Genomic DNA, 7,097 nt, shown 5'->3' with positions numbered 1-7,097 from the left:
TCATCACAAATGGGAACTGATTACTGTGCACCAAACTTGAAATCAAATGCAGGTCTAAAGCTTTATATGCAGAAGAGATGGAGTCCTCTTATCTCATATTGAATATGATAGCTGCCTCAATCCCCACTCTGTGACATCCATTACCATATTAAGAACGTCTTTACAGAGAGGAAAAGGAAGTGTAGATTTAAATTTGATAGTCCTATTAGTTCTACCAAATATTTCTCTAATTTTTGTTTGTTTTACCTGATTTAACTGGTCTCCAACACGTCTCTTCCTTCTCCAACATATTTTCTCTAAATTTTCTTAGACGTTATTGCTTTGGTGTGGTGTCTACCTGAAAATAATGTAAATTTCCTGGGTTGTTTATGAAAAAAATGTTGTTTAATCATCAGTTGCTGAATTTCTTGTTATTTTTCAGAAATACATATGTGTAGAACTCTCCACTCACTCTCCATATCAGAGCTTGCACATAGGTTTCCTCTGGGTTATTTCACGCCTGCCATAGCTTTTATTCGGCCCGAAGTACACATGCACACATACTACACTAACATAATCATCCATATTTTTGGATTCTCTTAAACACAATCGAAAAGTCCAATATTCTGGCAGAGAAATTGCTTTTTTTATGTAACAGCTACTCTCTTCAGCTAGGGTTTGTGTGTTGCTGTTTTCCCACCTAACCCTCTTTACTCATGAGTGTTTTCTTTCTAATTTCTATAAGCATTTTGGTTTGTCACCCCTGCTCTATATAAATAACATTACTGGTTCATCAGTGTTATGGGCTGAATTGTGTCCTCCCCCAAATTCATATGTTGAATACCTTGGCCCCAGAACCTCAGAATGTGAGTGTATTTGGACATAGAGCCCTTAAAGAAGTGACTACATTAAAATAGGCCATTAGGCCCATGACCTAGTGGTTAAGTTCAGTGAACTCTGCTTCAGTAGCCTGGGTTTTGTTCCCGGGCTGCTGATCCACATACAAAATAGAGGAAGATTGGTACAGATGTTAGCTCATGGCGAATCTTCCTCAGCAAAAAAAAATAATAATAATAAAATAAAATAGGCCATTAGTGCTCTAATCCAAACTGACTGGTGTCATAAGAAGAGGAAATCTGGGCACAGAGAGGGCACCCAGGGGCAGACGCGCACAGAGGGACACTCACGTGAGAGGCAGCAAATGGTGGCCACCTGGAAGCCAAGGAGAGAGGCCTCAGAAGAAATCAACTTGCAATACCTTGATCTTGGACTTCTAGCCTCTAGAACTGTAAGAAAATAAATTTCTGTTGTTTAAGCCACATAGTCTGTGATATTTTGTTATGGCAGCTCTAGAAAACTAATACAGTCAGTATCACACCAAAAAAGCTGAATAGCTTTTCACCAATATGAAGAATTAGGATTTTGTTCTTCACCCAATTGGGATGGTGCATTTTAACATTTAGAATGTGAGGTTGTTACAAGCACCTTTGAGGGCCCTTAGAGGCACCATGAAAGAAAGAGCCATTAGCCTTTCAGAGACTCAAAGGTGCAGAGAAAGTATAGATGTGCCTTGTTTAACAGCAAACCAAGGACAGAGAATTGAAAATTTGATTTCAAATATGGTCCTCAAAACAATAGTCACAAGGAATGAAGGTAGAGTGGTCTCTCGGTATTCGAGTGGGATTGGTTCCAAAACCCTCCCAGGTTACCAAAATCTCAGGATGCTCAAGTCCCTTACATAAAATGGTGTGATATTTGCATATAACTTCCACACATCTTCCCATACTTTAAATCACCTCTAGATTATTTATAATGCCTAATACAATGTAAATGCTATATAAATAGTTGTTACGCTGTATTGTTTACAAAATAATGACAAGAAGAAAAGTCTGTACGTGTTCAGTACGGATGCAACCATCCTAGGACTTTGGATCCCTGGTTAGTTGAATCTGGGGATATAGCACCTAAGGATATGGAGGGCAGACTACTCATTTGCTGTAGAGATGCCTCTCATGAACAACTCTTTGTCAATACTTCAGAAGGAGCAAACTCTTATTCATGAACAAAATGAAGTTAATGATTCCCCTGAGGGACTCAGGGGATGGCAGCTAGTTGAGAAACACCATAGATGAAGATTGCAACCAACCAGCATTTAACTAATACAAGAGAGACAGGTCTGCTTGTTCATCCCCTTTCTCTCCTCTCTCTCCACTCCAGTCAACTAGCCATCTGTTGGGACTAATCCTGTTGGCAAATTGTCAACTAGTCCAATCTATCCTAACTAACATTCTGAATATCTCTGGGCACTGCCTACTATAAATACTCCCACCCACTTCACCTAACCTCTTTCGTATTCTCATTCCCAAACAACACTATACTTTCTCTCTTTTGACTATTTTTACTATTTCTCTTTTTCAAAACCTTTCTATCCCATGACATAGCATACCACAGCAAATCAACTTCTTAACAGAGATGGCTACATAATTTGTGGGGCTCTGTGAAATAAAAATGAGGCCACTTGCTTAAGAAGCAGGAAAAAAGTACAGTTAAAGGTACTAAAATCAAAGCTTTTTCTTTTACAAATATCTTATTTTATATTTATTAACAATAGGAGTGTTGTGATACATGAGTAATAACAAACTTACAAATTGCAAAAAGTAATATTTTGGTATAATTTTATATAATACAATAAATAATACTACTTTATTAATGTGATATCTTGATTGATGGTAAGATTTTTCTGGCTTACTTTTCAGAAAATTCATCGATTTGGCCATCAAATTTTATACGTTTAACAACTCATTTTCAATCAACATAATTGAAGGTGACTTTAGTCACTCTTGGCAAATGCAGGTTTGGAAATAATTTTTGATAATTTTTAATTTGGGGAAGGATTTTTTTGCTGATGCAACTGTTGCTAGAACTGTTCAGAGCATTTTATAGGCTGGGAAAACATTGGGATAAATTTCTGATAAATTATTTTTAAATATAAATTTTAGTATATCTAGGGCTGATAATTCTTGAGGAACAGTTTTTCTAGAGATATTTAACTCTTCATATAGATCAGTTTTGTGTGGCTGTTATAACTTTAATATATAAATGTAATTCATATCTAAATATACATTTTAAATGTAAATTTACACAATAGCATTTTAGTGTTTCCGCGGACATTTCCTGTAACTAGCGGCTCTTGCAGAAGACACAAAAATGGGTTCCTGACTTGTATATAATTCAAAATTTCAAAAGATCTGTCTATGTATGTTACAGCAGTAGCTTTAATTACAAGGAAACAAATAATTTTAAAATTGCCTTTTTCATTAATAATTGATTCTTCCAAAGTTTCATATGAAAATATTGTTCTGTCAAGTGGCCCATTTTAAATTTAATTTCTGTTGTCTATGGATATGTGCTTTGAAATGTTGCTGAAGTTTTTAAAGCCAGGGATGGTAAGCTCTTTGAAAACTTCTCTTCTCTCTCTGATCTCCTTTATTGCGACGTCCGTGCGTACGCTTTTCTTTTCTGATAATGCACGGACAACACGTAGCGCCCGAGCACTGACTTTGCCTGCCCTGGTGCTCGCGCCAGGTCTTTGATATCTGTGAGGTGCCACAGGCACAGGCTCGCGGTCTTCACACTGCGCATTGGAAGCCCTTCTCTCTCAAGGAACTGCGGCACTTGCCACCACCTCTGCTGCTGTTCCCGCCTTACCTCTGCCCATCGTGACTGGAGTCCCCACCTGGCCGCCCCCTTGGGGCAGGGGAGAGTTTAGGATCGCACTAGGCGTGCGCATGCGTTCCAGGGTCTAAGCTAATTGCTCGACACGACACGTTGTCTTTCCCACAGTCATCTTCTACATTCTCTGTCTCATCGAGTTGAAACACCCTTCATTCAGCTGCCCAAGCCTGCAGTTGAAGCGTGACTTTGATTCTTCGCTCTTACTCATCCTCTCTACTACCAATATCCAAAGTTTCTTATTTCCTGTCTTATTCCAACTGTCAGCAGCATTTGACACAGTTGAGCATATATGTTTTATCAATACCCTTCCTGACTTGCCTTTTAGCATGCTACACTCTCTTATTTTTTCCTCCCACTAACTGGTCACTCAATCTCCTTTGACATTCCCTCTTCTGATCTCTTAATGTTGGAGTTCCCCACAGCTCAGTTCTTAGCCTTCTCTTCTCTGTCTGTGCCCACACTCTTGGTTATCTCGTCCAGTCTCAGGGCTTTTAAATATTATCTCTATGGAATGACCATCACATTATGTCCAGGTATCTTTCCAAAGTCCAGATACATGTATCCATCTCTACTTGGATGTTCAGTAGACATTCCAAACTTAACCTATCGAGAACTAAATTTTTGATCTCCCCCAAAGCCTGATCCATGCTAACCTTTCCTATTTTACTTAATTGCATCTCCATTTCCCCTGCTGCCAGGTCAAAAAAAAGTATCTTCCTCACACTTAATATTCAATCCCTCAGGAAATCCTACTAGCTTGAAATTTAAAATAAATCCAGTTTCCAACCACTTCTCATCACTTCCACTGCTACAACCCCAGAGGTAGCCACCGCCATCTCTTGCCAGAATTCCTGCCATAGTCTCTTGACAAATCTCCCAGTTCATTCTTGTCCTCCTACAATCTAGTCTCCATGGACCAGTCAGTATGAAATATTTAAACATGGAAGTCCAATCATAACACCCCCTGCTCAGAGCCCTTAAATGTCTCCCCTTCTTCCTCAGGGTAAAGCTGATATACTTACAATGTTCTACCAGGCCCTAAATGATCTGGGTTCTACTGCCACTCTGACTTCTCTGGTCCTCATGTTCTTCTAACATGTCAGCTGTGCTTCTCCTGCCTTAGGGCCTTTATGCTGCCATTCCCTCTGCCTGCTGTGCTGTTCCACCAATTTTCACATGGCTCACTCTTTCACTTCTTCAAGTCTTCAAAGTCACCCATCCTCTGGGGCACCAGGTATTTTTCACTTATTCTAATCCAAATTCTAATTCAGTTACCATAGGCCTCCCCTTCTGCATTTCCAATATCTGCAGGCAGGTACAGCAATGATCGACTCTCCTTCTTCAACTACCTTGGGAAGTACAGAGGTAGCAGCTTTTGGTAAGTAGCCTCTTCAAGTTTAGAGACAGAAAATACTGCTTTTACAGTGGTCTCCCCATGAATCTCTAGGAATCTCCTTACTGTGAGAAGTGCTATGTGTGCTGCATCCTGTAAAGGATAACCTTGTTTTGCAGACTTGATGACACAGAATCCAACAGAAGACATTGGCTGCTCTTTTGCCAGCTGAAGTATGTTTCTGTAGCAGCTGTATAGGGAACTCTTAGCTGTTATGCCATAGCGGCTTCTGTGTTAGGTCCTGCTGAATGATGAACTGGGCACCTAGATTAAATCTTTTTGTCAACTTTGCTTCACCTGTTTAGCAACCTCTGTGTTTCTGGAGAGCCTCCTTCAAACCAGGCCCTGCAAACATGAAGATACTTTCTGAAACAAAATTCTTATCCATGAGACATTCATTGCTGTTATTCATAATGGCTGTACAGTTCAGTAATACCTCATCTCCGTTCCAAAGAACCACTTTTCCACTGATATCCTTATTATAAAAAAAAGGTGATCTAATAGTGTCTGTGAAATGTTTCAGCCACAGTATTAGAAGCATTTAATTCATCTTCACACGAGTCACCCTGACTTGGTAGTGTATCTACATCCACAACCTGGGAAGGTACACTCAAGGAGTCCATGGCATGGGAACTTCAGCTTGTCTTTTCCCAAATTTCTCAGCAAGTCAATATTCCCTGGAGAATTTAGAGCACCCTGGTGGTCCCATCTGGGTGGCAAGCGAGGCAGGTTAAGCCCCTCATGGAAAGTGGCCGAGCGCATCGAAGTGCCTATTACATAATAAAAGCTCAATAATTACTAATTACTTTTCTTACTTCTTACTCAACATCTATAGGTAACCATATGGTGTACTTCTCATACTTTATTATAATTTCTTCCTCACTTGTCAGATGCTCTCCACTAAACAATAAGTTTCTTGGGGTCAAGGAATATGATGAATTCACATTCATTCCCTAGGATTTTTCAAAAGAATGGGTTGATTGAATGAAGCCCATAAAAATTAGTTACAGGACTCTACATTACAGGAAAATTTCAAGTATTGGCTGGATAATGATCAGGAAATTATTACAGAGGGAATTAGATCAAATGGCCTCATAAATATCCATCCCTATGCCTTACATCTGTAAACAGTAACAGTGCTACTTATTAAAATATGTTTCACAGCAATGACACTGAAGCATTATGAGAGTCGCAATTATCAAAAATGATGTATTATTTTTAGGATACTACACTTATTAAGGCAGAAAAATAGACTAATGTATTTTAAGAAGTCTGTCAACAGTGGTTGAAATAAAACTGTTTTCTCTTAACACTGTGTTATCTAGAAATATTAATTTATCACGTTACTTTATTCAAGTAGCTTAGTGTATCAAATATTATTGTATAAAGAGAAATAAAAGATTGTAGATTGATTTAGGAAGTATGGGCACATTTATGTATAAAGGAATAAACAAAGCAATAAAAATAATCTATGAAAACTTTTTATAGATATAAAAAACTATGCATAATTATCAATAATTATAATTTTTTTTTTTGAAAGGAAGACCAGCCCTGAGCTAACATCCGACGCCAATCCTCCTCTTTTTTTTTTCTTTGCTGAGGAAGACTGGCCCTGGGCTAACATCTGTGCCCATCTTCCTCCACTTTATATGGGACGCCGCCACAGCATGACTTGCCAAGCAGTGCGTAAGTGCGCACCCGGGATCCGAACCGGCGAACCCCGGGCTGCCGCAGCGGAGCGCCGTGCACTTAAACCGCTCATGCCACTGGGCCAGCCCCAATAATTATAATTTTTAAGAAGAGAAACAAGATCATAATTTCCTAGAGAACAGTTTATCAAGTTCCTAAAGTATTTTCCAGAAGATTTCCTAATATTATCCTACTGTATTTGAACAATTTTTAAATCTAGGTTATAAGGTATGTTTTATTCCCTGCTAATGACAAAGCTATAGATTATATAAGAAAAAGTATTTTGTGATATTAGAACAAA

At 38.8% G+C, this 7,097-nt stretch overlaps 1 pseudogene; it reads right to left on the bottom strand.

The window, feature by feature from the left end:
- Nucleotides 1–4,925: 4,925 nt before the first annotated feature.
- Nucleotides 4,926–5,730, bottom strand: LOC131411060 (ganglioside-induced differentiation-associated protein 2-like; annotated as a pseudogene).
- Between the last annotated feature and the right edge of the window lie 1,367 nt (nucleotides 5,731–7,097).

Source organism: Diceros bicornis, chromosome 10, assembly GCF_020826845.1.
Source record: "Diceros bicornis minor isolate mBicDic1 chromosome 10, mDicBic1.mat.cur, whole genome shotgun sequence".
In the NCBI taxonomy this organism is placed as follows: Eukaryota; Metazoa; Chordata; class Mammalia; order Perissodactyla; family Rhinocerotidae; genus Diceros; species Diceros bicornis.
Note: the sequence above shows the minus strand (reverse complement) of the source record. Positions and strands in the feature narration are given on the sequence as shown.